Raw genomic sequence first — 19,942 nt, 5'->3', positions numbered from 1 at the left:
TCCTCAGGCCTGTCAGTGCCACGCAGAGCCACCTTCCGTCCACGCAGGTGCACGACTGGGTAAGAGGTGGTGTTTCTCCAAAGCAGAGGTGCACAGACTACCCCCAGAGCAACCTACCAGCTCAGCCCACCGTAAATTCACAGTGGATGTTACCCTACCCTAGGTCAATGAATGCCAAATTTACCCTATCATAACTTTTGTACTTAACACTCAGTACATTTCAAAATGGTACCTTTCAAATTAGATTTTCTTCTTCACATTTTATGCGTGCTTGCTGGGTCCTCATGTGGGCCCGTGTCCAGTTTGCTGCTGAGACATCATTTGAGATCTTTTCACTTCTTCTTAGACCCCTGATTTGATCTAAACTTTTACTGCTCAGGCAATAACTTGCTGAGTGTGGGTTCACACACTCCCCCTCACGCAGGGTGTGCTGCTCAAGTCATGTACCCCCAGCGTTTCGGCCCCTCCAGCTTCTCTCTCAGCCAGCATGGTCCTGCCTGGTTCGAAGTTTCTGCTTTGTGGCAGAGCATTGGGAAAAAAACAGGACTATAGATAAAAGTTCTTCCTGTTCTAGAATGTGTCAGAGTGCCTGGGTTTGTTAAGCATCTGTGTTTAGCTCAGGTCATGATCTCAGGGTCCTGGGATTGAGTTCTGCATTAGTTTCCCTGCTCAGCAGGGAGTTTGCTCCTCCCTCTGCCCCTCTCCCTGCTCATGCTTGTGCTTGTGCGTGCTCTCTCTCTTGCATGTGCACACACTTTCTAACAAACAAATAAATAAATAAAAATCTTTAAGTTAGAATGTGTCTGCTGCTGTGGGTTAACTTGAATTCAGTAGCAAGTGGAGTTATTTTTCATGTGAGTAGATCAGTTAATAAGAAATAAGTGGCTTGTCTGACTGTCTATCCCTGGTCTCACTGAGGGCATGCGGAGAGGATGGAGATGCTGTCATTCTTCAAGCACGAGGAGTGGTTGTCAGGATTTCTTTGACTACCATATTTTGTTTTCTGCAATAGACTTTGTCATGGGAAGTACTGGTTTGTGGTCCTTCTGACTCGCCAAAAAGAACCGAGCACCATTGTGTCAATTTGTCCTTGGTGTGTGATGCCCTCAAGGAGCCCTGGACCGCAGGTGGTGATCTGTGCTAAAACCTTTTTTATCAGTGGGGACGAGTCCTTCAGTAAAATTGGGGTTTACCATTACGTCCCCTCAAACCCTTTTAACTATTCGTGATCTGGAGTGTCTGCCGTCTCTCCATGGAGTGTGTGGGCTTCACATGAACCTAACGCTGCTTACCGTCTCCACGTCTGACCTCTGCCTATTCGTTCCTCCAGTGCTACTGGTTCTTGCAACATGCGATAATTCAGATTGTTCAAAATGCATTTTATAATGAAATTCTGCTCATTATCTTTTTAGTCATTAGTTAAAATATTAAGCAAAACATAGAGTCACTTCTCTGGCACACGCCATTACACATCTTATGCTAATGGCAATACAACAATTATAAAACAATTGCAGATATGAAGATGGAAAAGTCTAATGCTCTGATAATTGGATTTCACACGCAGCCCTTTGACACCTATGGTTTTTGAAGCACATTCTAGAAATGAACCTCATTACACTGAGAATCATTTTTCTACAATTCTTGTTTATGACATACGCCACATCACAATTTCCCATAGTCTTGTTTACTGAGTAAATTGAGTACCATTTTCAACATGAGAATCTAAAAAGGTATGAGTTTTCTTATCCAATTTATTAATGATTTTTTAAACTGAAGACAGAAGAAGAAAAGTAGTTCACAGGGATTTGTGGATTGATGTCTTAATATTGTCCTGTGTCATTTTTCTCACAGTGCCAACCTGTGTAGCTCTCAGCTCTCAGAAACATTTCTAGTATTTAGAAACGTGCTTGTTTTACTTTGGGACACTTGTTAAACGCAATTGCCGACTTGATTAGATGGCGTTTTGTGAACAGTGCCATCCATAGGTGGCTGCAGAATTGGGTCTCCTTCTGTAATACTTCTGGAAACGTAAGAGCCTGTGAGGAGGCTGTAAGCTTGGACAGTGACGGATCCTGCCCAGACTTTACCCCTGCTCTCTTGATGGTGCATCAGGACCCTGATCTCTCTTGGAATGCCCACAGCATTACCACTGCCATATCCCTGTGTCCCACTGCAGTCCAGGAACTTTGGAGGAAGCTAGCTGCCTCACGTGGCTGTGGGTTTGCATTCCAGTAGGCACGTAACCTGACTCAAGTCTTTTGAAATTGGAAAAGGGGTTTCTGAGAAAGAGGTTACCTCTCTTCTAAGACAGCTTCTGGAACTCACATTCTCTCCCTGTAAGTGAGCAAAACATCTCTGGAAGTTCTGAGCAGCCGTCCAGCCACCATGAGGTGTAATCAGCTTTGGGTTGTAGCTGTGATCATAAGATACAAGGAGAAGACATGATTCCCAAGTACTTGGCATCATGGAGCCATGGAATCAAACGAACTCTGAGGCTCTGGACTTTGCATCCACATGAACCAGTAAATTGCCTTTATTATTACGTGAGTTTGAGTTCATTTTTCTATTACCTGCCACCATACACGATGTGATTGCTACTAAGATGTGTATTGTCAAGGATCTCCAAAGACACAGAACCAACAGGATGTGTATCTATACCTCTATCTCTGTCTAGAGAGACTAATGGTAGGGAGCTGGCTCACATGACTGCAGAGGCTACAAGTCTGAAGTGTGCAGGAAGGCTGCCAGGCTGAAGACCCAGGTGCAGGCTGCTGATACCTGAGTGTGAAGACCACGGACAAAGCCTCAGCCCTTGTATGTGACTTTGTTCGAAGTGGTGGTGTGCCTCCCTGTCCCGCAGTGTTCTGTGCTCCTCTGGCCTCGCAGGGACCGCTCTGCTCTCTTCCTGCAGAGCAGTCAGAGTGGAAGATGGCACGGCAGAGGTGAGAGGAGGAAGCAGGTACTTAAAAGGAGGAAGAATCAGTCTGTGGCAGAGAAGATGTAGTGTTAGAGAAGGTAGTGGAGACTTGAGTTCTTTTGCTAATAGCGAGATGCCCATGACATTTCAATGGAATCTGTAATCCTAGAGTAATGTGTTACAGAGGGATCAGATAGAAACAGATGGAATTAAGTCAGCGATGCTCCCGGGCTTTGGGTGCTAAGGAGAATGCATCAGACATTGATAAAGACGGGGGTAACAGGTGATCAGTTAGAAGACACCCATGGCTGGCTGAGTCAGTGGAGTGCGTGACTCTTGATCTCAGGTTGTGAGTACGAGCTCCTCGTTGGGTGTAGAGATTACTAAAAAATAAATAAACTTAAAAAATATTTCGAAGACGTACATGAATCTATGAACTAAATTTCTAAACTGGTTGGAGAAATCAGATTGAAATTGAGACATGCAGCTGTGGAGCACAGGAAAAACTGAATTTAAGGAACAATAGTGATGATGCTAACATGCTTATAGTAAAATTCCTATTTATAACATTGAATTTTATAGTGCTTTTGAGTACATATTTTTGTATATAAAAAATTTATTAGACAATCTCATTCTGTAAACAGAGAAGCTTGCTATTAAGTGGGTGCCTGTAATTTAACGCTTGGAGGAAAAATAATGCTATTATAGCACTTATCTGATATGATAGTGTTGAATGGCTTATTTTCACATTGTTTATGTTTCTGTTCATACGTTCTGACCTTCACCTAATGTGTGATATTTAGAATTACATCAGGGCCAAGGTTCACATCTCTGTGAACACGGTCTACTTTTTCTCCACGTGTGTGGAAATGCGGTAAGTGGTTAGTTCCCATTTGTTGGAGAAGAGGGGTGATGATTGCTTTGGCTGGTGGGGCCCAGTGAGGGAGTGACTGATCTCTGCCTCATGTAAGTGGAAAATGGGTTAAGTAGAATGCATGTGGGATTGTTTCCTTGGCATTACTCAGTTATGCTTTGCCGTAATCTCTTCTTAACTATAATAGAAGATATTTTTGTTATTGAGTGGATTACCTTTCAACCAACTAAAAAAAATGTGACATTTTTATATTTTCTCATATTAAAGGAGCAGCAGAGCAAACATGTTATGTTCTTCAGTTCCTGTTGTCATATAGATATCATAATGGTTCATATTCCTTTTTATTTTTAATTTTTATTTATTTTTTAGAGAGGAAGGGGGGAGGGGCAAAGGCAGAGGGAGAGAGAGATTCTCAAGCAGACTCCCTGCTGAGCATGGAGCCTGATGTGGGGCTTGATCTCAGGACCCTGAGATCATGATCTGAGCCAAAATCAAGAGGTTGATGCTCAACGAACTGAGCCACCCAGGTGCCCTCCTATTTCTTTTTTAAAGGTAAAAAGTACTTGAGATATTTTGGGAAGGTCAGTTAAAATATTTGCGGATATTAGAAATTAGGTAGGTAGTATTTGGTGTAATACCTCTATATTCATGTACATATGCTGTAATTGGGAAAGTATCTTGTGATTTGGAAAGTAGATTCCTGTATTCGTCTTATTTCTTTTTAATCAGGGAAAATACCTTGTGTAAAATATAAATATGGACCATGCTCTGCCTTGCATTCTTGAAGCCTGCGTGTGTGTGAGAGATTTCTTAAAACCTATTCTTTTCAGCCCTGAAGAATAAAAATGGAAAGTTAAATTTATATTACAATTATACAGTGCAATTCTAAAGGAGGTTTGAGGGTCTAAAAAGCTCAGAGGTGCTGCTGATAGGACCCTCATCCAAGGGCCTGCTCTCCTGACCTGAACGTTTTCCCTTGGGAGGTGGGGGAGCACAGCTTTCTTCCTCCCCCAGCTCTGCATACTCAGAAGAGCCTAAGAGTCTCAGGTCCCTTCTTCTTCACTGAGGGAGAGTCTACATTTTTCTAGCTGATCAGGAAGGATATGCTTGTCATCCTGCCCCTCAACTTTGTGGAGCCCCAGAAGAAGGACTCATGGCTGCTTTGACTGTGAGAGATGAGGGGACAGAGAGGTGAGGAAAAGTAGGCCATCAAAGTGTACTCATCACTTGCTAGACAAAACACACCGAATTACAGAGGGCAGCCTGCTGTTAAAGTAAATTTAAAGGATAGACCAGAGGAAAACTCAGAAGACCCAAAATCTCATCTATAAAATAGGAGTGGGATGCCATGAAAAAGGGAGAAATTTACAATGAGAATTTAGTTTTCTTTTTCCTTAAAATTAGGAGCAGTGAAAATTAGAACAGACATTGCCAACACCTGGATTAGTATAACTGAATTAATAGGCCCACAGGTGCACAGGGCATAAACTCTGAGGGCTAAACGTTTTCCTCCCAGAGGCCATGTTTGCAACATGTGTTGAGTCTTAAGATGTTCCCAGCAATGTTCTGAGGACTTTACGTGAATAACCCCCTTAATCCTTACAACTTCCTTATGAGTTGGGTCCTGTAATTATTTCCACTTTACATGTTAGGGAACATCATGCTGTGGTTATGTAACCTATGTTCGGAGGCTGTGTCACTACTGAATCCTGGGTCCTGGAGTTGGTACCCTGCTTGAATCCCTGTTTGCAGCCCATGTGCTAGGGGGGACAGCTATGCAGCAAGAGTAGGAGGTGATGTGGTTAGAAATATTATAGAAATTATAGCCCTTGAAATTAAAACTCAGTAGACATTCATGGATCAGACATTGCTGAAAAAACATTAGTGAACTAGAAGATGAGGCTGAAGAAATTTCTTAGTATTAAGCCCAAAACGAACATGAGAAACTGCAGAGATGCAGTGCATAGATCTGAAAGGCAAAAAATGCTTCTGATAGAAGCTAAAGAAAGGAATAATGGAGTGAATCAGTATCTGTGATAAAATGGCCATTAATCTTCCCAAATTGATACAAATTGTTTTCAGGTTGAAAAATTGTACCACCTAATACCATATGCTTTCACTCATGGGGAATTTAAGAAACAAAACAAATGAGCAAAAGGAAAAAAGAGAGGCAAATCAAGAAACAGACTCTTGTAGATTATTTATTTGACAGAGTGCGAGAGAGCACAAGCAGGGGGAGTGGCAGGGAGAGGGAGAAGCAGGCTCCCCGCAAAGCACGGGGAGGGGAGCCTGATGTGGGACTCGATCTCAGGACCCCGGGATCATGATCCGAGCTGAAGGCAGTTGCTTAACCAACTGAGCCACTCAGGTGCCCGAGAAACAGACTGTTAACTACACAGAACACACTGATGGTCACCAGAGGGGAGGTGGTGGAGGGGGTGAGAGGAAACAGGTGATGGGGATGAAGGAGGGCACCTGTTGCAATGAGCACCAGGTGATGTATGGAAGTGCTGAATCACTGTATTGTACACCTGAAACTAATATCATGCTGTATGTTCCCTAACTGGAATTTAAAAACTCAAGTAAAAAAATGGGTACAGAAAAATTGTACCACCTGCTAGACCAAAGGCAAACAAGATGTACATCTTGACCCATCCTCGTGAAACACTGCAGTATCCAGGGGAAAGACAGAATCCTGAAAAACTTCGTCAAGAGAACAGAAATTGCTTATAGATTAATGAGAAATTTCTCAAAGGCAACGATAGGTGCCTGAAACTATCTGTTGGATTTCTTGAATTCTGTTCTTCGTCTGTCATTCAGTATTGAAGGCAAAATAAAGATCTCTTCAGACATAAAAGGACCTGAACAGTTTACCACAGAGAGACCATGTTGAAAGAAAAACAAGAAGGTATTTTTGAGCATGAGGAATAATGAACTCAGAAGGATGCTAGCCAAGAGATCAAGGACACTTTTATTTATAAGTGTTGATTTTAGAATAAGTAAAACATTTTCCTTTGGTATCCACACAATAGTAATGTCAGAGCAGCTGTGGTGTGGGGAGGGCATTGTGAACTTGGAGGCAAGTGTAAGCATCCCAAGCTCTTCTTTTGTTCAAGAGGATATTGGAGATACTGATTAATGGCTTTGCTAGAAAAATATATGTATACTTGTATATGTTAAAACTGTTGAGGGAGAAATAAAATATATAGACACTGAAAAATCCTATATACGGAAAAGTCCTATATATTGAAAAAATCCTATATAAGGCAGCAAAGAAAAAAGTATGAAGAAAAACAAATTAAATGTGAATTTAATATGTTTTTAAATCGTGGAATTGGAAAGATATAATGATAGAAGCCCTTAAAGAGAAGGGACTGATAGATTTGGACATAACTCCCATTAAACCTGTCTAAATCATTGAAAGCCACCAGTGCAAAGTAAAGGCATGAGAAGGCAGGAGGAGTGGTGCAGCGGGTGGGGCAGACAGGTGGTCTGGAATATATACAGAGATACTACGGAGTCAGCAGAAACTTCCCCCATAGAAGCCGACCAGTCTATGGAACAGGCAGTTTGCGTGGAAATATATTTGGTCAGTAATCTTAACAAAAGTGTTTGCAAATCCGTGAGAACAGTGGGAAAGTCTAACTCCAGCAGAGGCCCACAGAAAACCTGGTGATATGTGACGTGGGCTCCAGCACACGCACGTCCTGTGTGTTCTGCAGAAACGCAAGGAGAAGCATATAGAAATGTGCAGAAATCTTAGCAGTTCGGAAGAACTGGAAACAACCCAAATGCCCAACAGAAAGGGATTTGCAGGGTTTGTGTGAGTCTTCAGGCAAGAAACAAAGGAGAAATCCTGGTACCGGACGTGAATAATGCCAGTGAGAAGCGGCGTGTCGTTCCGGAAAGGCGGAACTTCAGGAGGAGATGCCTGGAAACACACACGCGGCTTAGGTGACAGTCATAGCACACGTACTGACTGGTAGGGGAAGCCGGGGTTGCTTTCTGGTTTGTGCGTTCTTTAGAGTCAGTACTTGCCGAGTATGCTTGCCGACATAAAACACTCGCTAATTTTCTTACCTTATGAGGCTCGCACATTAGAAACGAAGCCCTGGCATTTGGTAACATGCTTGGTCAGAGATTCTGGGGACGGGGTAAGTTTCGGAAGGTGAGAGCACTATGTAGGACCTCGGGCCTTCGTGTAAAGTCACAACCTGATCGTGGTTTCCGAGGGCACATGAAGTGTGTACGGTGCGCATTCTGTGTTCCTACCGGCTCAGTAAGAACAAAAGCTCCTCGTGCTTTTCCCGTGTGATGTTACCAACAACCTCCTCGAAGAGACCCGGTTCCCGTTTCATCTGATTCACTTGGTGGTGGGGTATGTACTAGTTTCCAATGAGAGAAGGAGCAGAAGTTTAGAATTTATCAAAATATATTTTCTTGCACCCGTTTTTTAAAAGGCTGCCCTCATTTTCATCAGGGTCTGGTGCTATTTTTCTCCTGGACGGAGAATGAGCACTTGCTAATATTGCTGGTACCGCTCTTGTTTCTTGGAGTCTCAGAGCTCGCTCAGGTTCACGAATACTGCTTCTGCCATCACCTTAACTGCCCCTGGTTTAAGTATGGTTCTATTATTTCTCTCCGGTTCTGTATTTTGAAGGTGGGAAAGCGATGTCTCATCATCTCACGCCCTGCTTGAGAAATGACCTTTTTGCCCCGTGGACGTAGGTCTGCACGTATATACACAGCATTTCAGGGTCTGACTTAAACCTACCTGGTGTCATTTTTTTATAGATGGCTTCTCTGCCTAATCGCTGTTCTCGGTTTTAGTTATCGCTTAGTGTCATGTTTTTTTTATGTACATTCCATGTATTTTCTTTTCCATTGGGGGGAGGATGCTTATCTTTTTTTTATCATCTTTTCCCCATTTCTATCCATTCCTCATCTTAGGCTTTGGCACCACCTGCGGCGCGGCCATAAGCCTGGCGCGGTTTCACAGCACCTGCCGCTGGACGCCCTCGGCCTGCACCCAGCCCAGCCGTGATGGGGACTGCTCAGGTAATGTCCCTTCTGTGCTCCCCGCCCTCTGTGCGTCCGTGGGGGGCGGGAGCCGGCGGGCCGGCTGTGGGGACGCGGGAGGGGAGGGCGCTCTTCTGTTGAGAAGGATGAGGTGCCGTGTTTGTTGCTCTGCTGTGGTGGATGAGGTGGGGAGGGGCTCTGAGGAGGTCAGTGGGGTCTCAGTGGCGGCCCACTGGCCTCACGTGGAAGGTGGAGGTAGATGTGCCCAGCGTCTGCGTCGTGCGCGGCCCGTGGCAGTCGTGGAGGTAACCGGAATCCCCCGAACGGAGCTTCTCGGGCTGTGCTGTTGTTCCTTTATAGTGGTTTGTAGAGGCCACCATGTGGCATCGGTGGTGGGTGCTTTTGTGTGCGTGGGGGGACACGGGAGCTGGTGCACAGAGCTGGTGTCCGCGGAGCAGGGACGCACACATCTGGCTGCCACACACTCCTGAAATACCCAGAGTTCCCGCGTTCTCAGCAAGTCCCGGCAGGCCACGCCCACCGCTCACCTGCCTGCGACCACGGGTGATGGCGGGGCTGTGACCTCCCCTCCCGGTGCTGCTAAGTACCTCACACAGTCCGCCGCAGCCTTCACACGCAGACGCCTTAGTTCTGATGGTGCAAGGGGAAGAGAGGAGACGTCAGAGTGTCTTATTTCCCCGGAAGAGATTTGCGTGGATGAACGCGGTAAGATTTTGGGTGCACCCTCTGATGATGCCTCTCTGTCTCCTCCGTCCTCTCTGCGTCACTCGGGCACCTCACGCATTCACATCTCTTTGCTGACATCTTCTTGGGCTTGTTTGATACTCTCAGAAAACGAGGTTGACTTTGGGTGTCTGTCCCCACAGCTGGGACTTCAGTTTTGTGTAAGAGCCTTTGGGGAGATAGAAGACAAACTTTTCCTTTTATTTAATTTTTATTTTTCTTAATGTTTAGTATTCTTTAAAGTTTATTTATTGATTTAAGGCGTCTCTATACCTAGAGTGGGGCTTGAGCTCACCACCCTGAGATCAAGAGTCACGTTCCCTTCTGACTGAGCCAATCGGTCGCCCCATGCTTTTCCTGTTAAGCTCTTCCTCCCGTCTGCTTCAGCAGAGACCCTCCCCGAGGCCGCTTCAGGGCTCGGAACTCAGGCAAACTCCTTGAAGCTAGGAACAGACAACTGCCTGTTTCCTCCAGGAATTGGGTAGGGTTCTGGGTCGTAAAGAACAGAATTCACTCTGGCCCGTTTAGGCAGAGAAGGAGTGTGTTACAAAGGATGTGAGGCGCATCCGAGACCTTTCAGTGGGGCTGGATAAAGGGGTTCTGCACTTGGCTGTCGGCCCCACTGCCCGGGACCCAGTGCGGTGTGGAGACCACCCCCAGGATGCTCGCTCCCCAAGCAGGGAAGCGCTCATTGGCGCCAGGCCTGCCTGTGGCTGCCAGGAACATCGAGGCCAGTGCGTTGTTGGTGATGCTTGGATGTTACTCCTTGGGAGGAGTCCTTCCTAGTGTGGCGAGTGTCAGAGGGGCAGGGCCATGCTCAGCGATGTCGGTTAGTCCCCCGTGGAGCTGTCGTGGGAGCCTGCCGCAGGCTGCCCCCACGCCCCCCAGCTCCGTCCTCACCTTGTACAGGGGCAGCAGTAGCTCCCTAGGAGATGCAACTCTCCCCTATAAGGGAAAACACGTAGACGGGGATCGCAGAGGTGAGGGCGCTGCCATGGCTCTGACCTCCCCCGTGACTCCCCGAATCACTGCAGCGAGCCCTCTGCCGCCTCTGTCATCAGCCCGGCACCCACGCTGGCCTTCCGCGGACACACCTGTGGCCGTACAAGGCCCTTTTCCTAGGTTCGGCCTTAGGAGGGCAGACCTCTCACCTTGCGGAACTGTGCCAGCGGAGTCGTGGTGTGTGAAAGGTATTCCTCACATTCTGAACCATGTGATTCTTGGTGGTCGGGGCGGTCCCGGGTGTGGGGAGGTGTCGAGCATCCACCGGATCGTACCCTCCCTCCTGCGGCGAACACCAGACATGTCTCCAGGCGTTGCCGAGTGTCGCTTGAGGGACGGCCATCCCCGCCCACCCCACTGAAAAACACCTGTTTTCAGATTCACGGACACAAGGTTGCTCCTGATCTTCCCTCAGCGCGCTTTCAGGATCTGAAAATCTGTCATGATGCTGTTTCCCTGAACTTGAATTTTCTCTCCTTTTTTCCTTATCAGTCAGGTCCGTCACTTTTAATGACCTTCTCCACGAACCAGACTTTGGTGTTGTTTTTATATTCTCTGTTTCTCTGATACTTGTTCTGGTCTGGATTATTTCCTTTCTTCTACTTACTTTGGTTTTAATTTGCTCTGATTCGCGTTTTGTAACAGGTGTGGTCAGCGATTTGAGACCCCTCCCTTCTAAAAGACATTTGTTTGGTGTTATAAATCTCCCCATGAATTTTACCTTGTCGGGCGCTGAAGATTTTTGTATTTCTATCAGCGTTTTTGAGAGGTGGTTAATTCATGGAAAGAACACGGTTCTTCGGGTTTTGTGGGGTAGGAGTCGTCAGAAGCCCGTCTTCCCTGCTCCCCTCCATGCGACTCACCCAGCGCTGGCCGGGACGAGCTGCCCCCTGGCCACGCTGGGCTCACTTGGCCCCTTGGGTTCCATCTGTCTTCTTCTCTTAGAATTTCCTTAATGATGTTGCTGTCTCTGGAGTGCTCTTGTTTTCCAGCTATGTTTGGGATGTATTCCCTTCTCCCCCACCACTGGCCTTTATGTGGATTTGGGGAAGGACAGGGAGGCAAATGGAGACTTCTTCTCCCCACCTGGATCCTGTCTTTCTCAATTTCTTTGTTCTGTCCGTGGACAGACGTGGGTCACCTCCCTGGGAGGCCACTCCAAATTCCACGGGGAGGCCTATGTCTCCCTTTATATTGCTCGTTCTCCCGGGAGGGGGCAGTTTTGCCCCCTAGCAGTGGACATTAGAGTGTCCAGGGAGGTTTTAGGTTTTCATAACTGGGCAAGGGAGCTACTGGCATCCGGTGGGTTGAGGCCACGAGGCTACTAATCATCCCGCTGCTGCCGTGAAGGGTGAGCTCGTTCGAATGTCAAAAGAGACAAGGTTGAGGAACTTTGCTTTACTTTTGTGATCTAGTCTATCATACTTAGGTATCCTTGAGAGTCTGAGTAAAAAGGATAGGGCAGTAATAGAATCTTGATAAAGAAACCATTTGTCTTTAATATGAGTATTTTTTTGTTTTTGTTTTTGCATGGGAGTGGGAGCTTTTAGGACATTGAATGTTTTGCATGCAAATTCGTTTACATAGATTATATTTAAAATGCACATTTGGATTTTTGGGATAACAATAAAATGTTTTTCAGAAAACCTACTGGAATTATTCAGATGCTTATCTTTTCATTGATATGATGTCTCAGCGTACATAACCCCAACATTGCATACTTAACCCCAACCTTGGCAATATTGCAATCCTCATGCAGAATTCAGAGCAGTATTTACATTTCTGTTGTGCTCAACGCGGATAAGAACAGGCTGTATTTTGATATTTGTCTCATTTAAAATAAGAGAAATTATAGAAAGCGTTCCTAGTGTTGCTGCTAGATCAAGCCACAGTAATTCTGAATGTAGAAATCTCGTTTATTTTGCAAAAGAAAATTCACTCTTGTCAAGGTAACTATGAATAGATCTATGTTGCTCCAAGACAAAGATTATATAGGAAGAGAAACAAAATAGTACCATATATGATCCTGACTGTCTATAGGCAACAGAAACAGCCCTCTCTTAGAGCATTATTCATTTTCATTGGGTAGTGTCATTGGTTTTTAGTTAGGGTTTTGGTTAACTTTGATAAACCCAAATGCTTTTCTTTATTAAACGTATGAATTCAATTTGGTTTAATTGTTTATGGGGCAAAACCTGATGCTTTCTTTCCTTTCTCCCTTATTAACAAGAAAGCCAGGAGGGTCCTCCTATTACCTGTCTGCTGGTGGGGAGTCCAGTTTCTGGTGTTACGGGGTGAATGGAGGCGGGGTGTGGATAGTGTCCAGTATTTGCTTGGCAGTGGAAACCCGGGTTCTATTTGAGCTTCATCTGTAACTCTTTCTTGACTGTGGTGGAGTGTGTTCATCTGCTTGTCTCCCCTCACCGTCCCTGCCCGTGGGGGGTGTGGGTCATAAGCTCCGTAAGTCTCCATTCTCACCGTCAGATCACACTTACCTGCAAGGACTTTGGGCATGGATGACGAGCATCGAGCACGTGTGTGAATAAGTAGTTCAACTTTTTTAGTTCAGCAAGTACGTATGTATTAAGAATAAATTGTACAAATTATTTCTGGGAGTACCTTCTGTCTAGCTAATTCAGAAATTTACTTGTAGAAATTGGGAACACTGTAATTGTAAATTCTTTTAAGTTACTTGTTTCTTCCTTTTTAAAAACCATGCAAGGAAATTATCTTACCATAGAAAAATTGGCATAAATAAAGCATAAGATTCAGAGATGATCATTGTTGATGTTTTGGTTTACTTCTCATATTTTCTTATGTCCTTATATGTATATATCCACAATTTGTATTAATAAAATGATTATACCAATTATTTCAATAACAGATGTTGCAATAAATTAATGCAGTATTTTATGGTAATTGTCCTTGTCAATAAAAATATTTAAAAATATTTTAATAGGAATGAAGTATACCATGATACGGGCATCACTCAGGTTGATAGCGATGTCCTGTTCTCTGGTAATGTAAGTAATGCCCGGACAAATTTCCTCTGTTCAGCTAACTATTTTCTTAGAATACATTTGTGGACTTAAAATGTTTCAAAAGATAGGAAGATCTGAAAGATTTTCAGCATACATTGCAAATATGGGTTTTACAAAAATGCAATGTTTGTCCTCTCAGACTGCACACTTCACAATGTTTGCTTTTTAAACTTATATATATATATATATATAAATCTATATCTATGTATCTGTGTGTGTCTGTGTGTGTGTGTGTATATATATATAATATAAAACTTGCTTTAAACTTTCTTTATAATTATGGGCTCGACCGATGATCCACTCTTGGCAGTTTTGTTTACTTAGGTTAGTGGTTCTGTTGAATGTTTTTTTCCCCCACTTTTCACTTTTGCTTGGTGTGTAAATGGCACAGTGTAGGGTCTTTTACTCATGTCAATGTTATTAGGATGTTTATTTTACTGTTTTGAAATCCAGACCATAAGGTATTAACTCTTTTCTTGTATTTATGATCCAGAATTTTTTTTTTTGCTGCTTCAGTTTGCCATTTCAGCTTCAACTTTATGATTTTTATATACGTAAGAAGTAAGTCGTCACACAGTCATGCCTATGAATGTATTCCTTCATGAGTTCTGACTTTGGGGAAATGCTAAATAAAAAGCCTTTCTTTGCCAAAATTTGCATAAACATTCAGCCATATTTTACTCTAACATTTTATTTGAGTTTTTACATTCACGTCTGTAATTCTTCTGATTTATTTTGGTTGTGTATCAAGCAAAGGCTGTACTTCTGCCACTAGTTGGCTAACTAGCTATTGGAATACCATTTCCTGAGAATGATGCCGTTCCATTTTCTCATGCTGGATTAACTTCCTATTTTGGGAAAATGCTAATTGAGGTAGACTCTTGCATCACTCTCCCCTTTCCATCGTCTTCTGTTGGTAGACATTTATGTTAAAGCTTTTTCTTTCTTTTGGACGTGCCTGTTGAGTTCGTAACAACTACGTGTTTGTGTGTGAATGTATGCTAGGGCACATAGAGTCTTGGACAATCCCTGGAAGGTGCTGCTTGGCTTGGCTTTCGGGAAAAGTGTCACCGTGAAAACGCTGCATGATCATTTAGGATGGAGGAACTGGCACAGGACGGTCTCCTGGAGATGGGCCTTTTCCCCCTGAAGTCAGTTCTTTGAAAGACATCTGCAGGGCACCTGCTCAGTCCAACTTTGTACCTGAGTACGTTAGTCTGACTTCCAAGTGTGTGTAGACACAGAGTCAATAAGCACACCCGATAGGCACGCTCTAGCTGCAGCCGGGAGGATTGGGATTCGACAGGTCCAAATGCTAGTACTTCTTACTGCACTGATGGTATGTTGTAGTTTTCTAATGATGTATATGTAATCGGTGCTGTCTCTGACAATGTCAGGAGTGGTGATATGGCCAAATCACTCGTAGAAATTTTGGGTAGGCATAGTGCTAGAGTAGGCATTTTATGGCCCTTATCCTGAGAGAACTCACAATTTTTTCTGTAACAAATTACTGTGAACTTGTTGGCTTAAACAGCATAAATTTATCGTCTCAGAGCTCTGTAGGTCACTCAGGCATCTGGTACTGCCTCACCGGGCAGACATTGAAATGTCCACAGCGCTGGTTCCTTCTGGCAGCTCCAGTGGAGAATCTGTTCTTACCTTTTCCAGCTTCTAAAGGTGCCCACATGCCTTCCCTGCTCCTTGACTGCTGTCTCCATCCTCATGTCTCTGGTACGTCCCTCCCTCTGGTCCTCGGACCTGGGAAACAGTCCCTGCTCTTATGGACGCCTGTGATTATCTCGGGGCTATCCCCTCACCTGAAGACCCTTTATCTCAGATGCAAAGTCCCTTTTCCATTTGAGGTACCGAGGTTGGCAAATTCTGGGATTAGATTGTGGACATCTCTGGGGCCATCACTGTCTCACCACGATATTTATTTGTCACGTAATCTTGTGCTTGGTTCTCATTGTTGGAGAGTTTGTGTTTTACCATGAACTTGAACAAAATTTCTACATTTCCTGGAAAAATAGTTGCAAAGTGTAAGTTTTTCATACTTTATCTGTATATTTTATGTAAGTCTATTTCCAGAATGTAACAAGATTAGCTCCTTTACCATTTTTTAAGTAGTGGAAAAATTGTTTATTGGGACTGATGATTCTGCAGTAGGACGTGGATTTGTAATTTAATTTCAGTGCAATGGGCTTACTCTCTTCTATGACACTATACATATAATGAAGATGTTGTCCTGATTAAGAATGAAATAATCAAAGGATAAGATTCATGAATGTGGACAGAGAATTCCAGCGTGAATTACTTGCCTGCAATCAATCAGGGTTGGTGAGCACACTAAGATCCATCTCAGGATGCAATTATATTCAGTCATTTCGAACCTGTGCCCCTGGAAGAAATCAGTCTTGGCCAGAATCCAGGAGCACAGGCTGAGGAGTCGGACGGGAGCGCTGTCAATCGAGTGCTGTGTGAGGGACGCGGGGAGGGTTTACAGACAGAGCCCTAGCAGGTGCGGGACGCAGACGCTTCAGTCTGTGTGCTTTAAAGTGCAAACAGATGAGCAGTGGAGAAAAGACAGACGGGACGGAACAAAGCAGTCTCGTTTTAGGAAGTCTGTAAGAGATTCTGGGCACATCCAGGCTGAAGAGTGCATTTCTTGTTTTCCAGTGCCACGAACACGTTATTCAGGACATTGTTGTGGGAACCAACTATTCTTAGTCTAAAACAACAGTTGTAAATTTCCTCTCTGTGTGCTGCTTAGCTGCAGTTTAACTTGTGTTTCTTTAGGGGAGTTGGATCTTTTTACCTTAAAAAAAGATTTGTCTTCCTCTACCAAATCTCTGTAAAGAAAGAGCAGCTTTCAGAAACACAGCTTTGGGGTCATATCCCTATTGTTGCCTGAGTTTTTCCTCCTGCATGGCTTAGACCACTCTTACCCTGATGGTTTTATTTATAGTTTCTTCCCAAATGTGCTCTACTTTATTTCTCAAAAAACAGTTAACTTCAAGATTGAGACTTCATGAACTCAAGCATGGACATGACGTTCAGTGTTCCTTGTGTGAGTGTGTGTCTGTGAGTGTGTGTGTGTGTCTGAGTGTGTGTGTGTGTGTGTGTGAGTGTGTCTGTTTGAGTGTATGTATCTCTGTGTGAGCAGGTGTGTCTGTGTGTGTCTCATGATATCTCTGGGTGCCTGTGTATGAGTGTGTGTATTTGGGTGTGTGTCTGGGGGTGTGTCTGGGTGTGTGTATGCGCTGTGAGGAGGAGCGGCTCTGTGATCGGAGCCGACAGCCTATGCTGACTTGGTTCACACCACAACTTAGTAGTTAAATGATATAAGGAACGTGTTTAAGGTATTAACTACTATTTTAAATATTTCAGTTATTCTTTAGATCCTTAAAAAGTTTCCTACTTCTGTTTAAATATGGCTTCTCAAATCTAGGAAGCCAGCGTCTGGGGTTTGAAATGACCTTCTGTGGACACGTTCTGAAGAACTGGGTGGGAAATCAAAGCCTTATTGAGGATCTGGCCAGGCTCTTGCCTTCGGGTCCTCGCAGCTGCCCTCCCTCTGCGGCCCCTCCCCCTCTCTCCCTGTCAGACAGGTGACTGTATCTTAGAGTCGCGGTGTTTTTGGCCCTAGGTGGGCACACTCACTTCCCCGGCATGCCTGCCTGTGGCAGGAGGGCATTATCTGGCGGCAGAGCTGCAAGAGCCGTGGCTCTCCTGGGGATCATCGTTTTTTCCGGTTTCCTGGTGCTTTGAGCTGGTTCTTCCCATGAGCTTCAGGTTTGCCACGTGCGAGCTTGGAATTACAATCCCTTCCTCCATGCTTGGTTGAGTTGCCAGGTTCTTGAAATGCTTAGAGAGGGGTCATCAGTGTCTCTGTGACAGTGGCTGTTACATCTCGCTTGTGCTTGTGCACCTGCAGAGCGGAACTCCTCTCCCTGTATCAGCCGCTGCTCTGATGTGCCCACTGCCGCAGAGGACGCCCCAGACTCCCGCTGCACGGTCATAACTCCAGAACAGTTATGCACTTACTGCGTGAGTGTGTTAGACACAGACCTTCTTCCGTGGTGTTTGAGAGCCGTTTCCTTCCTCTGACGACTTTCTCTCCAGCAGGACGAATGGATCTATACTTACATAACAAAATAAACACCTAGATTTAAAGAACCATCTGCAACAACAGAACATAACAGTAACACAACAGCTGTGTTGTTCTTAAGAACTTTTTTCTCTGGTCTTAAATTTAGACACATGTATCCCACAGACGCTGACTGGGAGGAAAATGAGAGCACACGGCAGAAGCCGGGCCCCAGCAGTTGTTTGCGTCAGCTCGGTTTCACAGCTAAATGTCATGGTTTCCTCATGCTTCTGGTACCCACAGTTCCCGAAGCACGTTGCCTCTGGTTCCTGTAGAATCGCCAGTGCGTGATACACTTGTCCTTCTGTCCTGCCGTCCATAGCAAACCAGCAGCGCTCTGGGATGCGCCTTCTGACCCCTGCCGTCCCCCAGCATTATAATGACCATGAGGTTTCCTCTTGTAAAATGTCTGGGCTCCACTCAGTCACCATAAATTCATGCTTAAATTGGTAAATATGTTTGCTGCAGTGTAGATGGTTGGTTAGAATTTTTTTTTTAAGATTTATTTATTTATTTTAGAGAAAGAGAGAACACGCACGCACACAAGCCAGGGGAAGGGGCAGAGAGAGAAAATCTCCAGCGGACTCTGCGCTGAGCACGGAGCCTGATGTGGGGCTCTGTCCCACGACCCTGAGATCATGACCTGAGCTGAAACCAAGAATCAGGTGCTCAAGCGCGTGAGCCAGCCAGGCGCCCCAGTTGGTTAGAATTTTTAAACAGAGTGTGGATCGCAACTTTGCACTGAACCTCCTTTAATGATGTCTTGCCTGGAGCTCAGTGCAGAATGGCAGACATGCAGACTGATTCACAGGCTGTGTTTCCAGGCCTGTTTCTAGGAGGTTCATCCACAGTGTGGGAGGAGACCCCGCAGAGCCCTTCTGGGGGGGCCTTCCCCTGTCGAGCCCGGGCTGTTGTTTTCGATGGGCCCTGATGTGGCAGTTGGCAGGAACGGCTCCTTAGTAATGTCTGAGGGACTCCTTTTGGATCAGGTGGGAAGAATTGGCCCCACGTGTGGCTCAGGTAACTTAAGAATGAACATGTATGTGTGAGCTCCAGGCATTTCCCCCCAGATGTGCTCTCCATGTCTGTCACTCACCTTGATCCACCATAATGAACTACTACGGACTGGGGCTTGAACAACTGAAACGTGTGGTCTGGTGTCCACAGTCCGGTCGTGGCAGGGTCTCTCCCGGGGCTCTGTCCTTGGTTGGCTGCTTGACGTCCCTGGAGGTCACGAGCATAAATGGATGAAGGGCCAGCTTAGTTTGCCGTAAGGAAGGCTGTCAGTGGAGACAGTGAAGTGGTTTGTCAGAGACCATGGAATGAATTCACGTGATGAGACCATGTTGACATGTTCTGAACTCAGATTCTCAGAGGTGGTCCCTATTATTGAGAGAGCTGGGGCAAACACAGACAGTTACCCATAAATAAGGATGTTGTAAGTCTCCCAGACTGGCTGGAGGAGTTCAAACTTTGTGAGTCTTGTCAGCATCACGGTCACGGTGATGAGGGGATTTGGAATGTGGACGGTGCTCTGAAACTCCTGTGGACACGTCTTGTGGATGTCGTGGGCTAGGCTGTGGGCATCCATTCCTCTGGTGACTGAGAACCTTTCTCTGTTACTCCTTGGCACCTCTCTGTGCCTCGGTGCCCTCAGCCGTGAGATGGAGAGACTCCCTCTCGTGGGAGAGACTAGGTGTGCGTACAGCTTTTAGGGGCCCCTCACGCTGTCGCGTGCTGGAGGACAGGGGCTACTCTTGCCACGTTCTGACGCCTTCCCTTGAAGAGGCTTTGCCAGCTTGTTCCATGGCTCCTTTGGAGCCTTGCTTCCCACAGAGTAAGAGGGTGGGCTCGTGAAGATAGCAGGTGTGTCTGACTGTGTTATTCTCAGCACTCCCCGCAGAGCCTGGCACGTCATCAGTCTTGCTCACCAAACTTATTAAACCGGTTTCGACCAAGACTATGAGCTCGAACTCCATGAAACGTCCAGAGAATGGAATAGTAAACACTCACCTCTGAGGGTTCTCCTTCTGAGATGCATGCCGGGTGTTTATCGTCCGCCTCCTTGAGTACATCCCGGTGTGTGATGGAGCAGTATTACTTGCTTACTTGGCTTGACATTGGGCCCTGTCTCGCTGGTGTGTCTTGCTTCCCCAGCGGTGGATGGAGCTGGACACCCTGTGGAAATTCAGTGTGTG

At 45.4% G+C, this 19,942-nt stretch overlaps 1 long non-coding RNA gene across 1 annotated transcript in view; it reads left to right on the top strand.

Moving 5' to 3' along the window:
- LOC130541897 (uncharacterized) overlaps positions 1–19,942 on the top strand; it is a 173,456-nt gene that overhangs the window by 76,701 nt on the left and 76,813 nt on the right. The window contains exon 2 of the long non-coding RNA XR_008955991.1: positions 8,742–8,849. This is a non-coding gene — a long non-coding RNA (uncharacterized LOC130541897). The remainder of the gene's footprint in view (positions 1–8,741; positions 8,850–19,942) is intronic.

The sequence above is a fragment of the Ursus arctos genome, unplaced genomic scaffold (assembly GCF_023065955.2).
Source record: "Ursus arctos isolate Adak ecotype North America unplaced genomic scaffold, UrsArc2.0 scaffold_27, whole genome shotgun sequence".
NCBI lineage: Eukaryota > Metazoa > Chordata > Mammalia > Carnivora > Ursidae > Ursus > Ursus arctos.
The sequence above is the reverse complement of the archived record's forward strand: the minus strand, read 5'-3'. Positions and strand labels throughout refer to the sequence as shown.